This window comes from Phaethon aethereus (assembly GCF_964289735.1).
Source record: "Phaethon aethereus genome assembly, chromosome: 3".
NCBI classification, from domain to species: domain Eukaryota; kingdom Metazoa; phylum Chordata; class Aves; order Phaethontiformes; family Phaethontidae; genus Phaethon; species Phaethon aethereus.
Genome location: NC_138576.1, coordinates 107,468,262 through 107,494,550, shown reverse-complemented (window position 1 = coordinate 107,494,550; position 26,289 = coordinate 107,468,262).

The window sequence follows — 26,289 nt, the reverse complement described above, 5'->3', positions numbered from 1 at the left end:
AATGGCAGTATTTATTTATACTACACTATCTGTTTGCATGAATACATAGCTATAAACAGGTACTTTCATTTTCGATGGAAGCTGTGTAACTCATGTTTTCCAGTGACCGCTCACACTGATTTTAAACGATGTACCAAGTGACTTTTAAAAAGGGACTTGAGCAATAGTTATATGATGTAACACCAATTTTTAACTGCATGTTTGGTAATCTATCATACACAAGCTAATCAATCCTCATTTGCCAAAGGAATGCTAATAGTACCTTGCTAGACTGTAAAATCACAAAGTCAGGTTTTTCTGATTTGTTCCCCACTGGATCTCTATTCATGAAAATCATTCTTGCTACAGAGCATTTGCTTCTCTCTTGATCTTCCATATTCTGCACATCTTCAAAGCCTGACTACTGTCCTCATTGACAATCATGTGTGTAATCTCATTTTCAGGCCCAGGTAACAAGGCTTCCACCATTTCTCTGTCTGTGAGTTCCTGAGCTCAATGTCTATCATTGTCACCATGGTCAGGAAAATACACTTTTTAGTAGTGTAGCTCTTTGTTCTCAATTCTGTCCCCCCTGGCTTTCCCTGAGGGTGCGCTGCTCCAGGTGTTGATTCAGTTCCTAGTCAGCAAGGAGAGAGGAAGCAGAATGTGGTTGCTTTCCCACCCTGCTTAGAGGACCCAGGCTGATCATGTTCTTTGGATGATGTACAGATAAACATACAGACCTTGAAGTAGTTGTCCAAATGGGACATACAAACTTCTGGAAAGGCAGCTGTAATTAATTCAGTACTACAGCAAATCCATGGCTACTTCCTGAGGGTGAGAGTAGGCCAGGAAGCTGTAACAAGGAGCCTGTTGTTCTCACACCACCCAAGTGCTTTCCAGAAGGCAAGTTGGTCTTCCTTGGGAAGGGTCCATCACAGGCCTCTGGTCCTGTGCAATAGAGGACAATGGTACATACACCCAAGACAGGAGGTCAAAATTAGGCTTTTTAATTATGTGGACTCATTTGTCCTACATAATTAAATGTATAGCTAAAAAAATCTCTTTCTCCCTCTTTGCCACAGAAACATTGTAGGCAAAGATTTCCCCCTGGGATATAGAAGTGGAAACAAGTCACTAAGGGATGGGAAAGGAATTTTTGTGGACAATGGTAAAGAGGTATACCCATTCTATTGCAGTCTTGTTATAAATCGCCCTCTAGGAATGATGCCATAGGATTATTAAGCGAAAAGACTACCAACTTTCCAGGATCCTGTTCTGATAGTCCTCAAATACAGTATCATTTTGTGGCATTTTTCTTTTTTTTAAAACTCTAGTGACCTAAATGCTGTGCTATACTTTTCAGAGACCTACAGAACTAATCTGAGAAATACCTCTGCTAGAGAGAGTCCTGGGAGTCTGATTTACCAGTCCACTTATGTAGGCTAAGCCGCCATCACAAAGCCAGAGTCCACAAGACCTTCATCTCATCTTTCAACTAGACTGATCAGTCAAAGCTGCCAGAAGTCAAAACTAAATCTGATCACTAATTATTACTGATTTGCAGTGTAAGAAAATAGAAGATCTCTAAATCATTGTAGTTTCTGGTAGGAATCAAATTAAATTCTCCTGTGCTTTAATTACAGTAGTTTTAGAAAACTTGCAGACTTATAATGTACAGTGTAACAGAAGGGTCTGCTGACCTTTTCAGAGTACACAGATAACATAGAGGGAAAAGAACTGATTGAAATGTAGATAGCAAAAAAAAAAAAAATAGTAGTAGTGTTTTGTTGAATGTCCCACCTGAATTCTAAAGCCCACAGCTTTAAAGATGTTTTTACTGCTTGGAAAACCTTCCAAAAAATCAATTCTAAACTGCTCAGCAACATCCTTCATTTCCCAATGAAAGAAATTAAAATGAATCAGGACTGACATGTAGGAAGGGAAGGAGAGAAGCTGGTTGATTTTTTCATACTGCCTTAGCAAAAATTGCATGTTAATTTGACTCAGAACAAAAGCTGCAATAAGAAGAAAACAAGAAGAGGAAAAAGAGAAAATAAATACTGTGTGAATTAACAATTTTTACACTAATAAAATGACAAAAGGATGGAGCAATTGATCTTGTAACTAATTAGTGATCCTTTAGGAGGATTTATCAGGTGCTGCCACTAAAATATATTTTAAAATACTATTCATGGAATATATATGAGAAAAGCTACAGAGCTTTAAGAGACTGAATGAAAGGATTTAAAGCATTACAGAGACTTCATTTGCAACCCTTTGTGTCGAGTTTTTAAATACCTGACAGTGACGACAAGAAGACTGGTGCTTGAGCAGAGCTTCAGTTAGTGTTGCAGCTGTAGTTCATCACAGAAGGGATTTATTTGCTTTTATTTATCACGCCTCTGAGATTAAGCATCAGAGGCTGGATAGTATCTTCAGTAAGTGAAATCACTGAAGCTGTGTGGGTATAATCTCTTGCTGTTCGTTGGTGGGCAAGTGGGCGGACACTCTGAACGCTGGATGCTGTAGCATGAGCAGGGTCATGTTCATCCAGTGTCACCCTTGTGCCAGTTCAATCAAGCGCATGAGGAGTTAACTGTGAAAAGTGCGCATGTGTCATGTTGTAGTATCTCTTCTCCCTGAAATCTCTGAGGCGTTGCTCTGAATCATGTCAGTGAATCATGATCATTAAGAGTTGGCTCTGCCTCATCTAACTTCAGTGATGCCCATTTCAGCTCTGTCTGGCGTCAGTGGAGAGAGGTAGGCAACCTCACAAAGCTGTTTTAGGATGGAATTTACTGGGTCATGTAGAGTAGAGGTGGGATGACTAATTTAGACTGTCTGCCTAAAATTTAGGTGGCCAAGCTGGATGAGATGAATGTACTAGCAGGAGGATTAATGGAGCTCTGCTCACTTTGTCATCCCATCATTACCCTCCACCACAAGCATACCTTGAATATGGGAGCATTGGCAGTGGTGGGAGGATCCTTGGAAATTCTCCTTTAGTGACGGAATTTCCCAGGACAAGGCTTGTTGGCACAATTTCAGCTCTTCTTACCCATTTTGAAGCCTCTGACATACGGTGCAAACAACTGAAAGTCCTGACTTTGCAATGTTATTTGTAGGGCTCTGAATGAGAAGTTGCATGTACAGGACTCCCTTGTCATACTTCCCTTAGAAAGCTGACAGAGCTCTAATCCATGCAACAGTATACACCAAGCTTTCTGTGGAAAAGTGAGAGTAAACCCTGTTATTATAATCAAAGCAAGGTCTACCAGCAGTTGTGTAAGACAAGACTAGTTCTTCATTTTGAGTTTGTGTCTTTCTCCTTGCTGTCTTTCTTTTAACTCTGTAATGCAAATGGACTTGTCAGTTGCAGCAGTGTGAATCTGACCTCATTTGAGGTTCTTTTTTGCAAAGAAAAGGAGGTCTGTTCACCAGGCTCTGAAGATGTTCAGACTATGTTCCTCCTTTGATCTCCAAAGCAGGCTGGGCTCATAGCCTAAGCTTCTATTGCCAAAAATTCTATGACCCTGCAACTCCTACTACTAAGATACCATCTGGTTTATGAGGGTGAAAGTAAATTCAAATTTACAGTGAGAGACATAGCTCATAATACGGGTGAAAAAATATATAGTGACATAGTGCCATTAGTGCTGTATATATGTGAGATGTCCAATCATATGGGCCACCACAGAGATGGCCCTACTTTAGAAGACGGGGTCAGTCGCCTTGCAGGTTATCTGGGGAATCACTATATTAATAAGAAACAACCATAGCAGAAAGCAGAGCTTTAAAAGTAGCATTCACTTTTTTTTTTTCCCCACTTTTATGATGTTTCAAATATTCCTCATTCCTCAGTAACTTCTGTCATCCGGAGTTGTGTGCATTTTTCAGCTATCAATTTGTGAACGAAAAAATGCTGGGAGCTAGTAGCGTGGTTTTAATTGGGAAAACCACCCAAGAGCTTGCATGTGCAGCTGATGCTGACCTAGATTATCTGACACCCATGAGTCAAATATACCCCGGTACAACCGCACTGGAAATGAGAGGCCAGTTCCTCTCTTACAGCCTGTGGTATGAATCAGAAATAATTATTTTGAAGGAAGAGCAATGATGGCTGTGTAAGAGCAGCAGAAAGCCCAGGAGAAAACTCAGCAGAGTTGCTGGGTAAGAATCAGCCTTCTGCAAAACTGAGTCCTGGGAGGTCCACCCGTTCTCGCACACTCAGTCTGATCGTGCTGGGAATAACAAAATCACCTTCCTCAGCTTCGACCTGTGCTCCCACTGCTGTGCTAAGGAGAAAAAAAAAAAGGAAATAAAAGGAAATACAAACAAGCACTTCAACCTCTCAGAAAGTTCTGTTTCAGCTTTGATTTTATAGAAAGTTATTATTTTAACATGTGGGATTTTTATTTTTCCTAAACCTGTCCCCCTGCCTACCGAATAACTGGAGTATCATCTTGGTTCAAGCCTGAGATCTCAGTCTAGCAAAACCTTAAAAACCTGCTTCCATGCTCCCTTTCTCTCAGGCAAAGTATAAGGAACATACATTTACATTTCATCCACTCCAGCCGACCGCAGAGCAAAGATTTTCAATTAAAACTTGTACACAAGATTCTTGCAAAGCAAATGATACTTTTGCTGAGCTACAGCCTGTGTTGTGTTGTGCCAAAATGTCAACTCCCAGAATACAATGTGTTGAAGTGAAATATGAAAATTCTGCTTCTGTCTTAGTTGTCTAGTCATATACACCATATTAACATGGGATATTAAGGAAATACACTCTAATGATAGGAGAACTGCAGCCAACATCTTGTTCATGGTTGGGCTAAATGTCAGTTTTGTGGTAGTGATGGCAGGGGAGCATTAATCAAGTGTGAACTTTGATTAATAAAAACATCACTCCGAATTGCAAAGCGAAAAAGAAAACATGCCATTTACTTTACAGGCAGCGTAGGTAGCAAACAGAGGATGCAATTAGAGAGGGACAAGTGCTTGTTTGCAAGTATGCTCGTATTATAATTATCTGTTACAGAACGAAGTGTTATGATTACATTCAATATTGTGAAATACTGTTTTCTGCCTGTGAAAACAGTCAATTTTTCATTCAGCAGGTCATGTTCCTCTTTCCCTTTTTCAGCTTCCTCCAGCTGTGTCTATATTGTTACAGTCTTTCAAGACACTCACAGACACAAGACTGTTGTTGCCAATTTCTAATCCAGTCAAGAGGAGCCAAATTCAGGGAGATGGCTATGTTGCTCCACTGTGCTGTTTTTCACCCTTCGCATTAGCATTACATACGTTTGTGGGTGAAGGAGGGAGGGAGCATGTTGCAGATGCTCACCCATGCTACAGAGTCTGTGGTCCAAGTGGCTCTGGCTCCTGCAGCAAAGGTAGAACAATGTGATCCTCCTCGGGCACTCACCAGTGGTCTTCCCAAAAATCCACAGTGACTCTAGCATGTAACTCAAGATCTCTCTGGTCTCTACCTCTAGAGACGTGGCTGGAGCAGACTCTGGGTTGGGAACAGCCACTTTACATTCCATATCTGTACGCAATACTAGTGGAAAGTGCAGGAGAACAACAGCAACTCTAAATTCTGCTTCCTAACTAACAGCATTTCATTTTCCCATATCCAACCTCAGATGCTTCTGCCACAGAGACCAGTAATAAGCTTTGTTGCCTATTTGTATCCAAAGAAAAGTGCAGAGGAATGAGAGGCACACAGAGCTGGAACTATTTTTTTCCCATGGATCTCCCCACTGTTCATGGTGAGAAGACCACATGAAAACCTTTATTGCAAAAGATTCTCTGAGGGGTTCATGTTGTAGCAATTCCAGAAAAGCTCAGAAAATTAGCTGTACTATATGTACCACCTCAGGACATTTTGCCTGTGTGAGGACATTTTATTTCCTAATTAGACAGGCTGCTCTGCCATGGATTCTTGGTGAAACTCATCCCCATGCCGAGGGCCCCAGGACTTACCTGAAGGATTTCAGTGATGCATATAGCCTTAATGGGGACAAATGTCACCTAAAGCCCGTGGGGGATGAGATGAGTTCCTGCATACCCAGTGCAATTTTTCTTCTTCGCATGCTGTGAGATGCATCTGTAGAGTCTGAAAACAAGAATATGTCATCTGGTTTTATTTTGTTGTTCTTAAGAATGCCAAGTTGATTCAGCAAGGTCATGCATGGTCTAAATATATGCCAATAATTTTTTTGTTGTTGTGAAAATCAGCTTTAGATTTATGACTATGAAAAATAATCTAGCTTAAGCTCAGTTTTCTAGTTCTGCATGCTATTTTGCAAGTAAAAACACTGTTACAAGCTTTGAGCTTTTAGACCAACCTTGAAGTTGGCATAAAAATTTACATACTGAGCTATCAGTATCCTAATATTAGGACAGTGAATATGTTCCCTCTTCTTAACCCTGCAATGTCCTGATAAGCAAGTTACATTTTTTGTACAACCCCCCCTGAACACTGTCATGGTGCTAGTGACATATTTACTGTAGACCCACTAAACAACTCCCACAAAGCAAGTGGTCAGCATTGCATTCTCCCTTTTTGCTGCATTTAGTTAAAGCATAAAAGAGCAATACCATACAAATGTAGTTCCTAGTACTGTATTGCAACTGGACATTTTTCAAAGCTCCTTGAAAGCCTTGTGCAAACATGTAAAAGTTACTGTGTAGAAGTTAATGGTTTTGATCTAAGTTTCAGTAGTATAAATCTGGAATAAGTTCAGTGACCACATGTCTGAATATGCATACTTGTCTTCAGAACTTGGTTATAGTTCAATGTACCAATGCCCCATATACCCAACAGAAAGCTTTTACAGCGAGGTGTTGCAGCTATTTAATTCTGTACAGGAAAGCACAATTTAGGAGAGTTCTGCATCAGGCTCTGCTCTCAAACCAGTTTTGCAACAGTGCAAATGCATTGATTTTTATGGAATTACAGCTTATAAATTCTAAGGGTAGTTGGAGAATCAGAAAAATTACAGCTAGCTGAAATCAAAGAAGGACTTTTATAGAAGCAAATACATAATTATTAGAAACTGCATTTTTCATGCTCAGCAGGTTTAACAGCAATACTGTTGAGAAAGTGGCAGGGACTGTTTAATGAACTCAGTCTTTGGGATGTAGATTTATATTGCTTCCAAAATGTGACACTTCCCCAAATAGAGGACCCTCTAATTTATCATTAGTTTAAGAACTAGCTCAGCTAGATAGACTAGTAGGATAGTCCTCAATCTAGTTCAAATAATTTCTCTAAGGTGAATGCATAATGACAGCTGGTAAAATGGTAAGACTGCAGTGCAGTCATGATGAAAATTAAAATATTCTATCATCTTGTTTTAAAATGTGTCAGCTTGTAAAAAAAATCTGTATGGTGATGCTCTGAAGTTATTAAAACACAAGGTCTCCTAAAGTAATAATCACTGGAAGATTTTTGTCCCCTGTAATGAGGCAATGAACAGGTATTTTATATTCTGACTGGAATCAAATAACATAGAATCACAAAACCAAAGAATGGCTGAGGTTGGAAGGCACCTCTGGGGTTATTCCTCCCCAGGTGCAGGACTTTTCCTTTCCCTTTGTTGATGTTCGTAGGATTTCTCCAGCCTGTTGAGGTCCCTCTGAATGGCAGCACAACCATCTGGTGTATCATCCACTCCTCTCAATTTTGCTTTGTCTGCAAACTTTCTAAGGTTGCACGCTATCCTGTTGGCCAGGTCATTACTGAAGATGTTAAACAGAGTTGGTCCTGGTATCAACCCCTGGGCACACAACCAGTGACCAACCTCCAGCTCAATTTCTAGCTGCTGATTATAGCCCTCTAAGCTCAGCAGTTCAGCCAGTTTTGAGCCTCACTAGTCTGTACCTTATCAGTTTATCTGTGATGAACAATGTTGGAAGCCTTGCCAAAGTGAAGACAGGCAACATCAACTGCTTTCCTCTGGCCCACTGATGATCGTGTGTGTTTTCCCATTTGTATATCCATGCTGGCTACTCCAAATCATCTTGTCCTTCGTATGTTTGGAAATGGTTTCCAGGAGGATTAGCTCCATCACCTTCTTGGGAATTGGGGTGAAGCTGACCAGCCTGTAGTTCCCCAGATCTTCCTTCTTGCCCTTTGTGAAGACAGGAGGGACATTTGCTTTCTCCCAGTCCTCAGTAACCTCCTCCAATCACCATGCTCTTTCAGGGATTATCAAGAGTAGTGACATTGATCAGCTCCCATGGATGTTCAGCTTGCTTAAATGTTCCTCACCCAATCCTCTTCTATCCTCCATTACTCTCCATATTACTCCAAGGTCACCTACCCCTGTTTCTACTTCTTTTGTACTTCCTTCTTATGGTTGCATTTTGTCAGGAGTTCCTTGTTCATCTATGCAGGCCTCCTGCCACCTTTGCTTGACTTATTGCATGTTGGGATGCACCGGTCTTGAGTTTGGAGGAGGTGATCCTTGAATATCAACCAGCTCTCCTGGACCACTCTTCTCCAGGGCTGTCTCCCATAGGGTTGTTCCAAGCAGGCCCCTGAACAAGCCAAAGTCTGCTCTCCTGAATTCAGGTTGTGGCCCTGGTTTTGATTTTTTGGTGTCCTCTCAAGATCTCTAGTTCCACCATCTCGGGTCACTTCAGCCAAGCATGTTACTGATCTTCACATCCCTGAAAAATTTGTCTTATCTGTAAGCCTGAGGTTCATCAGAGAGCTTCCCCTCATCTTCTTCTTGATCACCAGTGTCAGGAAGTTGTCATCAGTGCACTCCAGAAGCCTCCCGGATTGCTTGGGCCCTGCTGTGGTGTCCCTCTAACAGATATCAGGAAGTCCCCATTAGGACCAGGGCCTGCAAATGTGAGGCTTCTTCCGCTTGAAGTCTTCCTCTCCATCCCACCTGTCCTTCCTGAAGAGCCTGTATTGGTCCATTGCAGCGCTCCAGTCATGTGAGCTATCCCACCACACTTCTGTGACCCCAGTGAGGCTGCAGCCCTGTAACCACACGCAGATTTCCAGTTCCTCCTGTTTGTTTTCCCTAGTTGGATTTTAAGCTATATCTAATGCAAATGTCTCAAAATTGCAAATTGTACTAATTTGGGTTTTGAAAGAGTAATATTTTATTATTAGTCCACATTTGAATATAATGTATTGAGATGGTATTTTCATCATTAACGTCTAAAGGATGGAGAGCACAAGTATTTTCTAAATTTAAATGTACCCTGCCTTTCTTACAAGGCCACAGTGATTTACTGTTTCTGACAAAGGGAATCTGCCTGATCCTATACGTGCTGTAGAGTGAGCAGACTATAAAACTAACATGACTTTCCTCCTTCCACCTCACATACATGCTGAGCCAGGTATTTTAATGTGGTTGTTATTGTTGTAATAAAATGTTGCTTTTATTGTTGTTGTTATTATCTTTATTATTATTATTCTACAATGGCAATTTTCTCTGACTGGGATGTGTGGAGACCTCTGTGTCACTACTACAGTTCGTGGCCAATCAACAGTGTTTGGAAAGTTGTTTCCATCTGGAAACTCTTTGCTGTCATATGGGAAACGCATTGGTGATGTCAGCCTTGTACTTAATGGAAAGAGATCCACAACACTTGAATTGTCACTGCTCAGCCAAAAGTGGCCAAGAACTGAATGTGCATGAAGCTCGAAGTATTTTCTCAGCCACCGAGGAGATCGCTTCATCCAAAGATTGAAGCTCATTGGCAGCAAAGGGCACTGCTCACCCTATTCTTGAGCTATGGATAAGTAAAGTGCTTCTGTTTCCAGGCTCCCCTTCTAAGACATTTCCTGAGCACTAAAAATGTTTCAAAAATGTAAAAGAAAACAGTTACAGAAAAACGATATTAAAAGAAAATTCCAAACTGCAGTGAATGCCTCCAGCCAAATTTCTAAACTGGGCAGCAGAGTGAGAGGAAATGGTAACATATTTTTGCAGCATTTACACTTTTTATGCTATTGCTGGCACACACAGTTTTGTGCCTGTAGAGAGAGCAAAATACTGGAGTCAAAGTCTACCCTGTAGATCTGAGAGCAGAATAATATTGAAGTTCAGGTCCATGGCGTAGGTCTGAAGATACAACTGTGCCCTTGGGTTGAACTGCCTGTATGAAGTTGTGAGGGGTTTTTGGGAAAATTGGCAGGAGAGCTGGGATAAGCAAGAGCGGGTGGTGGCCCCGCCTAGGGAACAGGCAGGTCCCTGCCGGGAGTCCGCAGCCAGCTGGGCAACACGCAGCCGGCAGCTCTGTGCCCGCAACGGCATGAGCGGCTGCCAGCCTGACTGAGACTTTTGGGGACGGGGAAGGGAGCATGAAGGTCCTGCTGGGATGATGCTGGCATCGTTTGTGTCTTGGGGAGGAAGAGCCAGAGCAGGTTGGATGGGAAGCCCTGGGAAACCCAGCATTGTTGCTTAGCAGTACTCATAGGAAACACTTTTGTTTGTTTGCTTGTCTTAAACTTTCACATAAGCACCCTCAGTCCCTTTGAAACTTGTTTAGAAATGAATGAAACACGGCATTAAGTGGCTGATACATAAATCAAACCATTACTGTAACTGTGGAATGATCAGTAGAGAAAAACAGTCTCTCTTTAGTTTGTTACTAGCCTGGAAAAAGCATTAATTAGCACTAATGAATCACCAGAGCTATGACTGAGCCAGGTTTCCAGCATTGCCAAAACACAAGCATGATTCAATTAATGCTGAAGGTTTTAAAACCTTCAGCATTAAGTGCATGTGTTTTTATGGAACAGTCTTTTGACACTAGTGTCATTTTAATAATGCTTTGCAAATCTCTTCCAATATTATTGCGTGCAGACTGAGCTTCCCAATTTACTGTGAACAATAAAGAGTCAGAAATTCATTTGTGACCTCCTTTTGGAAGAAATACTCATCTGGGTAATGTAATTATTATGTAAATTACTTAAAGTTAATGGTATTTTCTATTTATGCTGGATTTACTGCTGTCAAAGTTGATGACTGACTAGCACTAGAGCTTAGATATTGGCAGAAAAGTTAATGTGTTATTTAATTTAATTTAAAGATTCCGAGAAACTGCTCCTAGTGTGTAAACAAAATCTTATCAAGTGACCTCCACAACAACTCTTGTTTTCATTGGTAATCTCTGCAGTTCAGAGACAGGGGCCAAACTGTGCAATCTAACTCAATAGGGGATAATGTAGAATCATACTGAGGAGTTGTGAGAGACCATATATTATTCTTGCGTAATGTCCTCAGGGTAGGGGGAAAGACAGTGCAGCCTCTGCTTTTGCTGTGCAAACAGCTCCATCCTCTTCAGGCGAAGTCTGAGCACAAGCTAAGAGGTGGCAGGAACTACTGTACCTGAACCATCGAGTGGCACAGTCTGTAACTGCTACTTCATTGCCATCCTGGACTGGTTTATTCCTAGACATTATGATCTTCAGGGACAAGATGATTTTCTAGACCCTGAAATGCTCAAGTTTTCAAATCCAATGTAAAGAGATTTGCTATCTGCAATCCATGAAACTGAAGGCAGATGGAAGCCTTCCTAGTTCAAGGTGACTGAGAAAGAAACTAAAAGGTCTATGTTCCTGTTGGGTGTCAGGAGCAGACATAATGCCACCCCCTGTAGTAGGAGCGTCACTGACTTTTTTCTATCAGTCTCTGCCTTTCAAAAGAGACTCAGAACTCCTTGTTTTGGCAGAATAAGCCAGTTTATGATCCTGAACCATTCATAGTGCTGGGAGTGGAGACATCTCATAGGTTCTCTAAGTATGCATAAACCTGAGCTTATGCCAAAACAATATTCACCATATGTGAACTACCAATGCTTGTAATATTTTTTCTTGCCACTCTTCCTTTTCACACCTTCCAGTCACTCCACCTCTTACCTGAAACTACATTGTTGGTCTTCCTCCAAGGGGAGTCTGGAAGGTCACCCACAGTATTGAATGGGCCAAGGGAGCTGGCTGGCCCAGGGGGAAGAGTAGCAGCTCTGACAACCCAGGAGTTTTGCATTTTCCCCCCAATTAGTAACCTGAATATACTGTTGAGGAAAAGGCATTTTGCATTTTCTCTGGAAACCCTTGACACGGCCATTTAGGTACCACTGATGGTAGATACCAGATGGTACCACTGATAAGAGGACGTGGATGCAGAATTCCCTCATGTGGAGGTAGTCTATACCAGAAACATTTACTTGAATGACTTCATCTTTCATCTACTTAAATTCTGAAGGTTGAATAAAGCAGTATAGCTGTAAGCAAAATCAGATTTGCTTACACAAACCCAGTAAAGTTTCACATCCCAGAAGGCCATCAACTTTGCCCAATTCCAGTATGTCTCAGGCCTGCAGTCATCTACTCATCTTCTCTTCTTTGCTGCCAAGGCTGCCTGCTGAAAGTCTTTATTCTTAGGAAAGGCCCAACAATCACTCAGTGGGAGTACATGAGGCTGTCAACCCCTCCTATACCACTAACTCTGGGCTTGTTGTAATCTTTTCCACTATAAGCCAAAATTTCTCAGCACTTACGACCCAGATGTACACATTCATTTTGGTCTGAAACCTAAAACAGAAGGAATTGGGCCACCCAGCTCTGAACTTAGGACAAACTTCCCAATCTATGTGTTGTCCCTATGAGAAAACTATAGGTCTCCGTTCCAGCTGGGAACATTTATGACATTTGGTATGTCTGCACATTCTCACTGCAAGGGACAGATTGTCAAATTCTGCTTTTAGTTACACGCATACAGCCCAAATGAAATCAGTAAATGATCACATCACCAGCCTCTGCAGTGAAATCTAGGTCTTTTATAAGCTTCAATAACAGATTTTTTTTTTCCTGTCTACTGTCACATAAATAAAATAGGAAATTAAATTTTAAAAGATAACAAAATAACTTTATAAACACAGTGCTAACCAAGAAAACATCAGTCTTAAAACAGGCAACCATGCGCCTTCCAGTAAAACCTGTTGGCATTGGTGTGGTGTATTTGTATCATAACTTTAATTGCATTTAAATGTTGAATTTGAGATACTTCATGTGAGGCGGAAACCTGAGAGGAGACCAAACTTGGTAAACAGAATAAGCTTTATTAAAGCAGTGATTTACAGAGTAGCTCCAAGTCTAGCTAGAGTTCCCTGTATAGTAACTTCACAGGGCCTACTGTTTTCTCCATTTGTCCTCTGTGTAACATATAAGCTACTTTCCATAGCCTATGCAGATGGTTACAAGTTGTGAAGTTGCCATTTTCCATTTGGATCATGGCACTGTCTCTTAGCACAGGTTTATTTCATTCTGCTGCTGGGAATCAAAGCCTTCCTGTTCAGCTTAGGGGGCAACATGTAGAATGATGTTGTTTTCTCTAAAATCCAAATTCCTATCATGTCCTCAGATGCAGCTAAAACCTCTCCAGAACAAATGGTACTCTTAATAATAGGAAAATGCACACTGCAGCCATCATGTGCACTTCCAGTACAACTCCTCTTATCTGCAATTCCTGTGGGCTAGATTTATGACTCGTCTCCTTTTCTTCAAATGCTTAGTTGATTGTTTTGTTCATCAGAGTAATCCCCCAAGACAATACTTGTCTGGTTGCAGTATTTTAGTAATCAACAATTTGCCCAATTATATTTAACTCTGGTGCAGTTATCCCTAACCGCGTCCCAGTTAGAGAATGGCAACAGCATGATGTTGTTTAGCAGACTAAACAATTTTTTTAAGATCCTGATACACAAGACAGAAGAACGTTGACTTGAAAATGTGCAGGACTGGCTATAAACAGAGCGGACCTGCCACAGTAAAAGCAAAGATCATTTGATGTTTTATCATAGTTTAAGGGCTTTCTGACAGATAAGCATTACCTGTTATAAGACCAGACAAAGTTTGATCTGCCTTAAACTTAATGCAATTTCATTTTGATTAAGAAACAAGCAAGTCACTTCTTTACTGATCTGTGAAACTTCTTTGGTTTTTCCTAGGTATGATATCAAAACAAAACTGTCTAATCTTTTTCCAAAGACCAGCTCTCCTTTACAGTATTCTTCAGAAAAAGATTACCAAGCCAGCAGCCACGTCTGAAAGCTTCTGCTCTGTGATTATCTCTGTTGGAAGAACGTAACTACAAAAAAATAAAAAGTAGTAGAAAGATTCTTTTATTTCTATGTTTATTTTTCTTAAAAATGGTCAAGGATATGAAAATCAGAAGATTGTTAGTTGGTGGTGGGTGTTTTTGGAAAAAGTGAGCAAATATGTCTTGGTTTGAGCATTGTGCGTATTGCTGTCTCTAACAGGTTACCTGAACTTAATCTTTCTGTGGAGATTTCTTTTTCATAGAGTAAAAATGCTGCTAGTAAAAAGGCGGGGTGTGTGTGTCGATCTGAGGTGTTATGTGATGCACCTAACAGCCAGTATTTCACTTCCAGCAGGAACGAGGAACATGGCTAGAGAAATGCTCTACTCTAATTAGGGCTGTGTCTGTGTATTTATAATAAAGGTGTGCCGAATATCACATGGCCAAACATTATCAGTGCTGAATCTTTTGGGTGATGTTATCCTGCCTTTTCAAATCCAAATGCAGCCGTTCCTGCTAGTCAAAGAATTTCCCCTTAGGTGCCACATCTTTATTTTGTGTTGCATTTCCTTGGGGATTTACCCAGCTTCAGTGGGGCTTTACAAGCATGAGTGAAACATCCCCATGGTCACAAAAGGGTAAGGCAACAAGATGATGAAGATTTTGATAATGAGATAACTTCATCCTCATTTTACATTTTTACTGCAATAAAGATAAGATGGAGAACAAAACTCCAGATTCAAGCCCAAAGCAACAGAGAACCCCATCTCATCTTCAATCTAAGGGCACAGTTGGCTTTGCAGAGCCCATGTGCAGTGGTTCAAAAGGTAAATTTTGATCCAAAAGCTGCTTAAATCAAGGGATGGGTTGTAATCGCTCTCCAACATGAATATAAGACCACACTATGATCTCAGTTAGAACACACATATATACAACAACTATGCTGAAGTCCATGAGTTTGCTCTAGATTTACAAGCAATTTAACAAACATCTGAACGCAAGACACAAAGTTCATTGTCCTTTTTAATAAAACTAAACATATCTAAAAGTCTGTGCATAAAATGGATTAAAATTGCATAAAATCTGCGGTGCTATACTGTTACAGAAAACACTACCCTGCTTGTAAGGGAACTTGTAATACTGCCCATGTCTGTATGGAGCGAATCTATACTTCTTTACTTCCATATATAATGGTTAATGATTTTGTAGTTATTTATGCTAACCTAAAAATTATGCAAATAATCCTTTATATATGCCTAGGAAATGTTGATTTGCCAGTTCGTAAAATCTTCACTAATCACAGTAGTTATCTTAGTGGAAAATTGTGGTTTACAGAGACTGTTTAAAATACTTTTCTTCTGGAAAGGAAGGGTCAGTCCAGCAATATGTTAACAAACCTTTCTACCATGGCTTTAGTTTCATACTGGGACTAAAAGTTTCAAAGCAAGACATTTTGTGTCCTGTATCCAGGTACTATGAGACTCATGGATACAGAATCTGATAGACAGCACTTGTTGCGAGTGTATGTGTAATGCGTAAAAAGAGTAAGTCTTCTGCATTTCATAACTCAGTTAAATTCTAGAAAGGCCAAAAGTTGTATTCATGTTGTGATAAGCACAAGTTATGACAAAATGGCTAAAACCAGTGTTCATCATTTTTTCATCTGTCCTGTTGATGCCTGTCAATGCTCTGTAACGATGTGTCACAGTCAGGTCTACTAAAGAGTGTACTTTGTGCATTTCAAAATGAGGAAGAATGCACCATAAAATTTTTACATATGCTAACTGACTGTAAATGCGATTGAATATGTGGGACTTCCTCCAGCTTTGTTCTTCGGTGGATTGCTATTAGCTTACATTTGAAATCTCTGTTGGCCACACATTTCACATTGTTCTTCCAAATGTAATCATTTCTTTCTTTTATCTGATCTCCGACAGTCTCTCTGTTTTCATCAATATTTGACAGCTATTCCCAAAGATACAATATAGTCCACTCTAATATCCTTGTGCATACTCTCTTCTCCCTTTGAAATCCAATACCTAAGCAGTGAAATAATTTATTGTGCCTTATTTAGAATTTTATTTTTTGCATGTGTTTTGATACTGTCTCTTTGAAACAGAAAAATATTTGGAAATTTAAACCAACTGTTCTCAAGAACTAGTTATGAAATATCATTCAGTCTCCTCCCTTTTCAAAGATGCAGCATTTATCTTGTATTGTTTTCATGCATTGTTTAAATATTTCTTTTCATATATTACACCGCAAACCATAATTTTATCAGAATGCACAAACCCAATTTACACCAGCCACCTGAAAACAATGTATAAAAAAATCAGTCCTGCATAGACCACTGCCATCCATAAATCAACAGACCTTGTAGACTGAGGGACCAAACAGTACTGAATTTGGTTTATGTGGCATTTTCTGGCAACAAGAAAACACACCATATGTAAAAAAGAGAAATGAGTTTCCTGAATAAGCGTGACTAACACAATTATCCCTGAATGCACAAATTTAACAGTGAAGATTATAATTTTTCAAACAACCTATAGAGAAGTGGTGGATTTTCCGTGCTGGTCTGACAGACAGTCATTAGTTAAATGCAAGTTAATTGGTTCTGTACAAGAAGAAAATGGTGAAAATACCTGATTAAAAAGTAGAATAAATCATTTAGAAATGTTTTGATATTTTTCAACCTTAGAATTAAAATACAAGATTCTGGATCATATTCTGTTGTAATGAATATGAAGAGGTACTTACATTTATGATAACACAAGTTGTAAATGTATTGTGTTTTAACTCCTAAGAACAGGCATATAAATTTACAGAAATGGAGATATTGGTAGATTGTATCTCCTATTACACCATAGTGAGAAAATGAGCAAAATTATTGACTAGGTGCTATAATTGATAATGATTAAAAAATGCACTTTTTAATTCTGATGGAGGACCAAAAATGAAACACTGCTCCATCTAAATGAAAATAACATTAGTATACTACCCAGCACATAAAATAAGCCAAAGTACTTTGTTATAGTCCAGCAATACAGCAACTAACCCCATCAGGGCTGAATACATTAACTTTTTGCCCAAGGTACAACAGGTACAGCTCTTGCAAATTAACATCAATAAGAATTTTTAAGAAAATAAATTTTCAGAGAAGAATGTAATTTTCATTTAAAGCTAAATATGTTGACATGAATTTTAACACATCTGTTTTGAAAAAAGAAACAAAACAAAGCCTTTCAATAATGTACAAGACATCTCTTGATGAAAAAGTTGACTATTTTTTGTTTTGAAATCCAAAAAGTTAAAAGTGATCAACTTTTAATCAAAATACATTCTTTTTTATCTAGATGGTGCAACTGACTTCAAACTTTTTTAAAATTTGTATTTCTTGGGAGTTTTGAAGCCTTGTTCCTTTCAAAACAGCAGAATTTCCTCTCAAATTACAAGCCAGTTCCTGCCTACTCAGTTATGTTGTTACATGGTTCCTGGGCTTACTCTTAGTCCTTCTGTTCAGAAAACAACTTCGCCCTTAGACAGCAAATAAAAATTGCCTTTAAAATTCATGAGAACTTTGAGATAAGGGTGAAAAATGTCTCGCTGCATTGCAAAAGTATTAAGTTGTGCTTTTTTGAGAGGTTTGTGGAGTTTTTCACAGAGCTCCAATGCCGAGTGATTCCTTTGGTCATGGGCACCTGAATGGATGACTGCTTGGCAGTTGTGGATGTGCTGGCTGCTTGGGATAGGATGATTTTGATTTTCTACAAAGAAACTTCTACTTCCCAAGTAACGCATTCAAGCTCCATCCTGGCTGTATGTATAGTTCTTCCTCATGTGCCCCCTCACCAAACTTGACTAACTATAAATGATCTACTTTGAAGCAGGTTAACCTGTTTCATCTGTCCACATGTGGTATAACTTCTGCGCTGTCCCTTTGGGGCCCACCAATCAACAGAGCTGGAATCGGATGAAAAGAAGGGAAAAAACTACCGCATGTGCCGTTCTGCACATTTAAGGAGAAATGAGATGGTGTCCGTGGACACTCGTCACCCATTTGAGCTGCAAGGGGTACGGTAGCCTGAGCCGTGGCATCCTCTGTGCATTTTCTTTCCATGAATGGTGAATATTCTCACAACATGCCCTAAGCTGCGTGACCACTGCCTCAGTGTTTGTCTGAGTTTGCTACTGAGAATTAGCTAATTTTGCTGTAGTTCTTCCCAGGCAGAAAGGATTAAATGTTCTTGGACCAGTATTTCCCATTCAGGTTCTGGAGCAGCTCCCTCAAAGCAGAGGGAAGGTTTTGGTTCTAAGTATTCAAAGGGTTTCAGAAAGTTTTAACTTCTGTAATAATTCCTGTTATGGAGTCAGCTGGTTCAATGAAGAGCTGTGAAAAAAAAAAGACTTAAGAATTGAACAATCAATTCATGTGTCCAAGTACTGTTTAATTTGACTGAAATTTCTACTATTGGGACAAAAGGAAGCAAGAGTTTGTGTGTGAAATTTAAAACTGGATATAGTCCAGGAGATATCTGCCTTCCCTCCACTCACACCACAGTTTCTGTGTTGAAAGAAAGGGATGAGAGGGGTTGGTCTATTTATACCCTATATGCTTTCCACTCTTCTTTGCTTCCATTTTTCTTGTGTTCTGCTTTTACCTAGTGAATACTTTATTGGAACTCTTAAACATTTCAGAGGTTGGAGCAGTCCTTGTTTGCTTGTTTGAATCAACATTCATGAAAGTTACTGTTTGGGATTTGGGTTTAGAACTGTTCAGAATTTTTCAAGGAAGCAAAGGAATATGTGTAATTCCTAAATCAATGAGTCTCAAGATGATGTAAGTTAACAAATTTTGGGGACTGAATGTATAGAATCAGGGATAATGGAAAAGAAAGTGCTACATGGGAGAAGCAATGAGTGCTGGACTGAGACTGGCATTGCTCGCAGAACCAATGGTATTGGTCATGAAAAGAGACAAATAGAAAGAGTCTTTTAAGAAAGCATGCGTTGCAATGGTTATTCACTTGTACTTGCTGGCCTGTTCAGAATGAAGAAATACAAAAGTGATTGAAAATGAAAGAATAAACATTCCAAATCTGAAAGAACATTTTGAGCACCTTGGAGTAAATTCTCGTTTGAGCTTTGAGTTTGTTCATCCTATCTGTATCTGAATGGGTTTGCCCACCCTTAATTTGCATCACATGTTACTGGTTGTGTACAGTGGAAATTCTGATCTGAATTATATATTGCATAACCTGATTGCCATAAACAAAGCCTGGAAAAAATGTGGAATCTCTGAAAAAAAAAGTTTTCATTGAATCAGGATTTTAATGTTAACTATTCAATATTCAATAAATTACCATTAGCACGGCATAGTTGGTTTGGTGTTTGATATGCACACTTAGTGATGCATTTCCTCCTGGAATGGAAGGCTTCTATAGCACTAAATAAATAACTTGAGACCTTCAGCTTATATTTTGGCATCTTTTTAATGAATTCACCACCCAGTAAGTTTCAAAGGTCACGCTAAGATCAAAAACTTCAAAAACATGTTCTTCTGTTATTTTTTAAGCTCGTACTCTGACACTAAAGTATTTACGACATCTTTTTGGAAGTGAAATGTTGCATGTCTATAAAAGTATTGAATTTTTTTTTTTATTCAATTCCAAAATATAGAAGAGGACCGTATGTGAGGAGATACAAAGACACAAAGAAAAGTTGTTCCAAAAATACTAAAACAATTTCTTTGAGCATGGTGATTGTGTCAAACAGTAAAGCACTGGGTATGCACTTTCTGTTTTGTTTACATAAAAGTGAATTAAAGATACACAAAATACTCTGTAATTCAGCAAGCTTGTCTATGTGTATATGAATTTATAGGACTATAATCCTTCACTTGCCTGGCTTCTGGTACTTAACATGGAGTAGATTCTGTTTCACGCTACGCTGTGAACGAATTGTCACATGGGATTTTGTTGTGCTATAGGTGAAGCTCCCTCATTTTCTTGTGGAGGCTTAAAGAATGCCCAAGACAAAGTCCTGTTGTGGCATCCTTCTAGACATCTTATTTTTACTTTACATTGGGATATAAAGTCATGCTAAATATCTGATCCTATCAGGAAATCTTCAGTGTATAAGAAAAAATTTCACCCACTTAGTAAAAGCAAGGTTTTTTGGTTCTTCTGTTGTTCCCCCCTCCATCCTACAGTAAATAGAACCGTAACTATTTCAAGCTCCATGTAGACCTCACGAATGCTTAAAATACATAAAATAAGTAGGGAGATGAATATTTTTAAATAGTTGAGAATTAAAAAAAGAAAAAAGAGAAACTTAGAGGACTGCTCAATGTATAACACGACAACTAAAGAGATAAAAAAGGAATATGGGCATCTGCAGAAAACTTCCATACGAGAAGAATGTGTCTTATGGAGAAGATTTTCATTCAGCATTAGTTACTTACAAAAAACTGGTTCTCTGCCAAAGCAGTTTACATATGTTTCACAGACCTATGAAAGGCACACTTTTACCCTGCATCAGTTTCTTGGGAAATAAAGCATTAAAGGTCTGCTTCTAGAGATTATCAGTGCTCTCTAACTGAGGTGTTGAAGATAAATGTGTTCAAGTCAACTGCAAACACCTCAGAAGACTTTACATGGTCCAGCACAAACCCTGAGCCCAGATAGCTGGCATAAACTGGCACAGCTCCCCTGACTTTGTGGACATCAGTGGGGTACTGTTGATTTACACCAGATGGGCATTTGAACTCCTGCTGTCTGCTGAGCAGGCTTGTTAGACATAATCTTTGACAAAAACTGACAATGGGCACCATGATCTAAGTACTTAGGGAAATGATGGAATAAAAGCATCTAAATGTGTTGGACATCTCAATGTCCTGAATCTACCCGTTGTGAAAGCAAGTCAAATACCATGCCAGTCTTTCCCTCAGCCTCAGCAAAACATGAGAGAGCAAATCAAAACAAAATCAAATCCACAGCCAGGTCTGCTCCAGCACAGTCTTTACTTATGGGATCTCACGAATAAAAGGACAAAAGCATACAGTCACCATTCCTTGAACTATGATGTGTTTCCTTTAAACGGATTTAGAAATTAAACTTTTAATGTATGTGTCGAACATATAAAATGGAGCTTCCTGACCTGTCCGTTGCAAAGTACCTGTCTTGCACACATCATCCATCGTTACGCAAACAAAATGACTCCGTTTTCTGAGCAGTTTGGATAACTGACTTAAACAATTTTGTGAGTTACACCTTGGCTTTTTATCCACCACAGAACAGGCATTACTATAAAACACCAGTTTTTTATCCACCACAGAACAGGCATTACTATAAAACACCAGTGTCAAAATTTTAGTCATCTAGCCATATGGGTTACCAGCCCTGGAAATGTGATCTGCGAGCACTGCTGTCCCAACCTGAGCACCTGAGCAAGTATCTCTACCTGTGCATGACAGCTCAGTCCAATTTTGGGTGTGTAAGAGTTATCTCCATGACTGCCAGTTTACACCTCAGCTCTGTATCCCAATGAAGAGCTTAAAAATCACAAAAGAGACTGACAGATGACTGCCAAGCTCTCCAAAATCCTGCCGGGAACAGCTCAGCAAAAGCCTGATCCTACCTATCACAGGCTGTGGTGATGCAGGTGCATATCAGTATTGAGCGGGGTTGGGTTCTGGGAAAGGAAAGCAGAAAGAGAAGTGGAAAAGGAAATGTCTGAACTGCAAGGCTCCTCAACATCTTGCTCAGCTTTTGCCCTCCATGATCAGGGCTCTAACAATGCCTCAGGAAACCAAGAATTGGTCTGACTTTTTTAAAAGGAAATAGCACAGGACATTTTAGAGATATATAACCTTGCCTAGCTGCTCACAGAGGAAATGATTCCTAAGGATCCCTTATCTTAAAATTAAATAGGTGACGATGGGAGAGAAACAGAACAGCTGTTTAGAAGCTGTCTTGAAAGAAAACAGAAAGGATTGTGTTCTTCGATGTGGTCCTGCTGCTTTAAAAAACTTTTATAGGCAATTAAAAAGTGAAGTAATGATAATAGTCTGACAAAATCCTTCCTTATCTTTGCTCCCTGACTTTACCTATCATTGCAGGAAGACCAGTTCACAGCTTGACCGTATCTTTGGTTGCAGCATATGAATCACTATTCTCCAAAGAGGTATTATTTACTTAAAAGTGATTAACAGGGATAAGAAGGGTCAGGGTGTTCCACTTTGTGCTGTTAGATGAACTAACTTGATGATAGGCATAATGCAATGGGTCTGGGAGAACTGTACTATGTGCCAAAATGATCCCATGCATTATCAGATCTTACCTACCCTTGTTTAAACTAAACAAAATTGTCAGCTACTCAGTTACATTTTCCATATGGTGCAGTATCTTCTGAGCAGCAACTTGAATCAATCTTTGTGAAGTAATATTTTGAGTTATTTTCCTGCTATTCACATTTCTCTCAACAGTGAACGTTGAGAGCAATAATAAAAAAAAAACCTAAGGAGACTACGTTCTTTAATTAGTCTCTTCTTGTAGCTGTTGTTGTTATTAGTGGAAGACTCATGTGATATCCAGTGGAAAAAAATCCACTTTGAAAGACCATTTCATTTTAAGAAGGCAAACAAATTACATCATTTCATTTGGAAAGAAGAAAATGTATGGACCTGATTCTCTGCTCACCCATGTCATTTTTCTACCAGTGCAACATAGCTGATGTTAGTAGAACTTTCCCTAATTCACACCAGGATGAAGAACAGAACAGGGGAACAGACACAGGGTGTGTATTTATGCAAGTCTTTCAACATCAATTCTGAGCTGGGAGGGTGATCAGAGTTTGGAAGCCAACTCTGGAAGCCTTTCTAAGGACACTCAGTGTGAGTGCATTTTCTCAGCCCATGTCGGGTGGCTATTTGCTGGAAGAAAGACAGGGTAGAAAGAAATAGAAGAAGGGTGAAAAAAAGTTTAGATCTGGAAGGGATGGGATGTGAAACACATGTCACAGGATGACACAGTGGGATGATAGACTGGATGAACAACGAAGGAAGGAACATAGGAAATATTGAGTCGGGGGCCCACATTTTTGGTTGGCGGGAGCTTACCCTTTATTCTCTTCCTTCCAGCCTCCTTCCCAAACTCTGCAGGACAATATCCTGATTTCAGTACAACTCCTCAAAAACCTGGAATCATCACTGGAAAACCAGATCATTTTATCCACTCACATGGGAACTGGCTGAAATAAAATGTACAGCAAGCCATTCTCCAATGACTTGTGATGTGAGAACAGGGAGTATGGGGAATGGGCAATAGTGATGGATTCATTCCTTGGCAGATCTTCCTGGCCATTTCCTTCCACACTCTACAACCCCGGGGAATTTGACAGCTCAGCTACTCCAAGCCTCTGGAAGTTATGTTGGAGCAGAAAAAGTTTCGCCAATTTCTGTTCTTGCTACACCAACAACTGTATGTGTTTCCATCTAGAGCTAATTTTGATCCAGAGAGTCGTCTTCTTTCAAATTATCTCCTCAAAATGCTTTTATTCTTCTCAGGGATTTTAAAGATCTTGGATGCTAATTCCATGATGATTCCTGTTCATGAACTTGTTTTAATACATTTTTCCTCTCTATCCATATTTTAATGTCAGAACCCATTCAGCAGTTCCGCAGGTTCTTTCCAATCTCTGCCAGGTCACGGAGGAAATCCTGCTCATTAGGTTTGGTTGCCCATAGTGTGGGAACTCCACCTCAGAAACATCTCTACATCCCTCGGAGGGACAGGGACTTCATTTCCTGACCCCACTCAGTTAATCATTTTATCAATTAGGCCAGAAATGTTAATGCTCTTTGAATAGATCATTTCCTTTAACTGGAAAGAGTTTCTCTTGTGCAATTAGCAGTACAGGAAACAGTTTTGCGTTGATATGGTTATTTATTATTTCCTATTAGTGAGCAGCATATCCTGTGATAACTTTCATAATTAGTAAGTCAAGTGTAAATTTCATCAGAATGCACGTCACAGCATTCAGGTTTGGATTGAAATGCTAAGTACGAAAATAATTTGGAGTTGGATGGCCTTACCTCCAAAGCACCTTTGACACTGTGTTTGCCTGTGCCTTAACAGTCTTTATTTAGGTATAAAATAATAGCAGAAATGCATTTATCTTGTGTTTCTGTTAGAGTTCTCCTAAACTGGGACATACAGTAACGGAAATAACCCTGTGCCTTATGCTTTGCCAGAGGGATAGCCACAGGGAAAGAAGCCAGGGCATATAACCCTGCCTTCAAGCACAAGACTAATTACCACCCATATTATGCTAATACTGGATTATATTTAAATATCTACACCAATTAAACCGTTAGGTCAAGTCAGGACAAGATTCATGACAAAGTAGAGTTGGACATTTTGGACTCCCTGCAGCAGAGCACTTGCGTACTTGTGAATTACCCGATTCACTGGGAGGGAGAAATGGCTACAAAAGGAGCAGAAAAAAAGTGCAGGGACTTGATATTATGGTAGAGGCAAACACAGAAAGAATTGAGGTATGGGTTGTGTTTAAAAGTGATAAAAAAGAATAGATTATTTTCCTGGAATTTTCAGGCACTCCTTTTTATTTTGGAAAGCTGTAATTAAAGATGCACACATCAAATGTTTGTGGTCAATGAATTCAGCACTATCTTCAGAGCAAATCTCTGGATTCCTCTTCTATACAAGGAGGCTGGAATACAGTTTCTTGGAAACACTTTAAAAAATAGCTCTATTTTCTCAATATTTTCTGCTGAAAACCCTCCATTCTTCAACCAGCTCTGCTCCTGCTTAGTTCTGTGGAGGCAGTCTCCCCACCTTCGGATTCGTTTCACTTGTGGACTGGAGATGCATCTGTTTCGGTGGGCCCAGTTCACACAAGCTTAAAGCAGCCTGGGTTATGCTGGACTCCCGCTGGGCTGTGCTCTGGGGCTGATGCATGACTTGACTGCGTCCTCCTTCTGCACGCACACACACACAGTCACTTAACACTTTTTATAGACCTCTTCTTCCAGCCTTTCTTCGTTTCTGTTAATTTTCTTTGAAGTCTTTGAACACAATAATGTCAAGAGCTGACTGTAGCATTCTAGGTATTATGCCATTTTTGGTACTTTGCCATTTAAAGAAAGAAAGTTTCCTTTTTTTTGGCCTGTGACATGAATTGTCTGTAAATGCATCCCACATTTGCATGAGGCTTTTTGCCATCTTAGCAGATGGAAAGTTCATATCTAATTTAATGTCCATTAGGTCTTTTTCAGTACCATTGCTTTCCAAGTATCTCCCTCCTATGAAATTAGTATTAACCCCCCCACACACCCCCCCACCATATAATTATCCAGCCCTTCCCTTGCTTAAATCTTGCAGGTCTTTCTTTAGAGACCCTCAGACAAAACCTGGAATTAAATACGTGAAACCCAAATGTGCACATTTAGTGCTATACTCTCCCGTTGCTTGTATTAGATCCACGGACAGCTTGTGAGAGCAGGCTGTGCTGGGATCAACAACGGATAAACACAAGGTCTGCTGCAATCAGTGATTTCCTACTGGCAAAAAAGCGGAGGAAGGATCATGCCAGGACTGACACTACCAATTCTCGGGGTGAGGAGGAGCAGGGATGCAGTTCTGTTTCTCACAGGGGCGAACAGTGATGAAAAACCATGTAAAGCTGCTCCAGGCTTTACTGCTCTGGCCAAGGTGGAAGTGGATTTTTTCCACTTCTTTGCATAGCACAACCGCTCCATTTAATTAATAATCCAACCCTTAATGCCGCAGATGACAGAGGAGGCCTTTGAAACTTGACTGAACAAATGGTTTCAGCACGCAGTGAACTCTCGGCACACACAGACTCCTCTCTCCGTCACTGAAATCATTAGTTAGCCTCTGCTTAAACATCCTGTTAAATTGGAGGCCAGCGTGCAGTCTGCCGGTGGGAGCTTGCTGGGGACCGGCTTGTTTTGTGCAGATGCATTTTTAATTCCCTCCTGCCTGCCCCTTCATTAAGCCGTTGTTTCTCGGAGGGGGGTTCAGACCTTCCCCGGGGTGCCCAGGGCTGACTCGCCTCGCTGCCTTCCCGGGGCGCCGCGGGAAGTGGGGAGTGTGCTCACCGCCGGCTGAGGTTTTGAACACAGAATAGGAGGGGAAGTTTGGTTCGTACATATGATAGTGAACAAGGAAGGGAAGAAATTCACGTT